Source organism: Fukomys damarensis, unplaced genomic scaffold (genome assembly GCF_012274545.1).
Source record: "Fukomys damarensis isolate Sample0158 unplaced genomic scaffold, DMR_v1.0_HiC HiC_scaffold_3, whole genome shotgun sequence".
Classification (NCBI taxonomy): domain Eukaryota; kingdom Metazoa; phylum Chordata; class Mammalia; order Rodentia; family Bathyergidae; genus Fukomys; species Fukomys damarensis.
This window is the reverse complement of record NW_022900915.1, coordinates 1033398-1037014: the sequence shown is the minus strand read 5'-3', so window position 1 is coordinate 1037014 and position 3617 is coordinate 1033398.

Here is a 3617-nt window from a genome sequence, read left to right as displayed (position 1 = left end):
GGGCGCGGACCCTCGCGGAGATCGTCCTGGCCGCCTGCCCTGCGAGGCCGCGGCCGGCGAGGATGATGAATAGGAGCCGCGAGGGATCGAAGCGGGTCTGGGCCGGCTCCACTCTCTCCTACAAAACTACAAGGCAATTAATTGTGGCTTGTCCCCTCATCCCTCATCTCCTGGTGGCACATATCGATGGAGATTACTGCTGATGGACCATTTTATCACCTTAAATAAACAGTCGCCACCTCTTCCACCCGCAATCTAATATATGGCTCTATGTTCGGTTTCAGGGCGCTAGATAACGAATGATGTAAAATAGCTAAATCATGCGTGTTCCGGGATGGGCCTGGCTACTCAAAGAAAAAGCAAGGGGGGCAACATACAAGCCCACACACCGATGCAGGCCACGGCCCAAGGGTACCAGGCCGGAGATCTAAGCAGGGCTGGGGCAGGATGCGGGAGAGCAGTGCCTCACTGGCACAGCAAGAACCCACAAGGTGGTGGCCACAACCCAGGAGCCGCGTATTACAACGGGTGGGAAGAGACTGGGGAAGGTCAGGGGAAAAACAAACAAACAAACAAACAAACATGCCCTCCCTCTCCTCCTTCCCAGATCTCAAAACTGGGCTCCTGGCACTGGCCAGAGGGGTGTTGGTCCCAGGTTTCCTTCTCCCTAAACCCCGTGCAGGGCTGCCAGCAATGAGCCCGCCAGCCTGGGTCCTCCACCCCTGCACACACCAGCTCTGTTCCTGAGGCTGTTCCCTGCACAGGATGCTCCCCACGATCTGGAGGGAAGGTAACTACCCCTCCAGTCTGTTGTTTCTCTCCCTCTCAGCTAGCGGGGAGAAACTTCTTCACAAAAAGGTAGGAGGCTAACTGGCTCTGCTGAGAGATGCCCCCCCAAACATACAAACCCCAGGCTCGCTCATCGACCACCTCCTCACCCACCCTTCCTCCAGGAGTGACCGCGTTCCAGAGAGCGCCACAGATCCCAGCTGAGAAGAAACTACTGGGAGAGAGCCCACCGCAATCGATGTCTTTGGGACACCCAGCAGCAAATGAGGTGGGTAACGCAAGAAAGAGCACCATCCCGAGTGTGTGGACTGCAGGGTGCAGCACTCGACTTTTGAGAGAAAGAAAAAGCAGCCAAGCATTCAAAGCTTCAGTGGAAAGTGTACTTCAATCACAGAGTAGACTGATGCATGAGGGACTCGTCTGGGCTAACTTGCAGTTTGGGCTGTTTTAAAATGTGAGTGTGTGTGTGTGTGTGTGTGTGTGTGTGTGTGTGTGTGTAAGAACTCCAAGTGCTTTCACTGTGGTATTTGCCATCAGTGCCAATGAAGTTTCAGGATGAAATGAGTGTTACTGAGTTCTTTTCTTATGAAGCAATGACATTGTTTTACTGATCCTAGGAAAAAATTTACACCCCTAAAGAGAAGAAGCCCACAGTCCCCTTTCTTTCCCTACTTAAGAAAAGCCCGAGGGACAGCTTTTAAATACGAGGTGACAAAATGAAGCAATGCTGAATGGTCACTTCACAAAATCCTTTTAGAGAAAGTGCAAAAAAACTAAAAAGAAACCTGGAAATACACATATGCTAAATTAATATCTGATTTCCTTCTGCCTCTGCTCTGCCTCCCATCACACCCCACCCACAAACAATACCAGGAGGAGAGGGAGCTTCTGTTTGCAGTCTTTCAAGTGATCAACTATCAACTTCCCAAGCCAAGGGAAATGGTTTCTCGGTTTCTTCAGTAGGGCTGATTTCTTTTGAGCCCCTAATTAGGTTTAACTCAATCGCTTTTCTCATTTGTGAAACACACTCCAGGTTCCTAGGAGTGCCTAAGTCAGCTTGCCCAGAGATGTTCCTGGGAGAGGGTAAACCCAGCAGCGAGTCCTGAGCTACCTTGGCTTTCTGTTGTCTCTCTCAATGACCCTTTAATTAGTGAGCAACAGTGACATAGCTCTAGTAAGATAATCTAACTTTCTTTCCTGCCTGTACTTTTTCTCCTGCACTTTGAACACTGCAGTGGTCCAGCTGACTAAAAGGGAGGCATCAGAAGATTAACACAATAGAAATACTTTAAATAAAAGCATAATTCATCTCCTCTAACAGGAAAAGAGATGCCCAGACAATAAACTGATTCGATATCCATATATTAATTAGTAATTTATCCTAATTCGTTCTCTGATTATTTGGTTCCCTCTGGTGAAAATGTATTAAATCTCAAGACTGCAATGTAAGTGATAGAAGGAGTTAAACACACAGCCAGGATTGTACAGTGTGTTGGTGGTGTCTTTCCCAGCACAGATTTAATTCTGAAAAGAAACTGCAAACTTGGTGGGGCATTCTCAACTTGCAAGGACTATATTTCACTTGGCAGTAAGAAATGCCTTTTCTAAAGCATTTTTACTTTTTATTTCCACCCCGAACTGCTTTGAAAACAGCACATAGGGGACATTCTTCAGAAAATAAGTATTTGAAATTTATTAAGACAATATAACTTAGAGAATGATTTGAAACTCTGAAATATCAGTTCTCAACTGTACAAGAAATTAGAATTGAAAAATCCCATTTTAAATCAATATTTTACCCTTAGGTTCTGGAAAGGAAAAAGAAAAGCAAATGTGACTGCTGTTTGTGCTGGCAATTATCATTTTCATAATAACAGTTACCTCCCAACTGTTATCAAACGACAAATACACTTCAGTCACTAGGCTAATGCCCGGTGTTTCTTCATTAAAGCCACGACTCTGGAAATCTTTTACATTGGCATGATTTAAGCTATGTTTCTCTTACAATAAATTAAGTTCATGCAGCAACTTACTAAAAATAGAATAAAAATAAATATTATGGTCAGCTTTTCCCATAGAGGCATCGTCAGGTGAGGGAATGCGATGAAGAAAATAGCTGAATGAATGCTAGTTTTCCCAAACCATGGATTTCTTTTAACGGACACTCTTAATCTGCTTCCACGTTATCGGGAAAAGGTCTCCAGAAGTACACTTAACATTTACCCTCCCAAACCTTAGGTGTAAACATATCATAACTTCTGTAATTGCCAAGCAGAAGGAAATATAAAGCAATGTACGTTGTCGATTCTTATTTAGAGTTTTGCTTCAAAATTTCGAAATAGAACTCGATAAACTGCTTGGAAGTCAAGCTAGAAGAGTCCTGGTGTTTACGTGGGCATATATCGTTCAGCTGGGAGACAGGAGAATAGGCTTCTTTTTCTAAGTCACTATCACCCTCAATTTAAAAAAATAAACCAACGTGGACAGCGAGCGTTTGCAGGATCAAGGGTGCACGGAGAATGCGGGATGGATCGCAAGAACGATCCTGCCCAGAAGTTGGAATTTCCTTCTCTTGGTAGAGGACACTTTCCTCTTCTACCGTTTCTAAGTACGAAGTAGACCCAAGACCGCAGTCTGCTGGGAGAGACAGGCCGGGGGTGGTCCAGAACTTCCACTCCGGCGGGGATCCCCGACCCCCGACGTCTCGAGGCCCTAGGCGGACGCAGTCACTCGAAGGTGAGGCGCGGGCACGCGGTCTGAGCCTGGTCCCTTCGCCCCCGGGATCGCCCAGTCTTTCCCCGTCCGGCCCGCGGGGACACAGTCCGGGG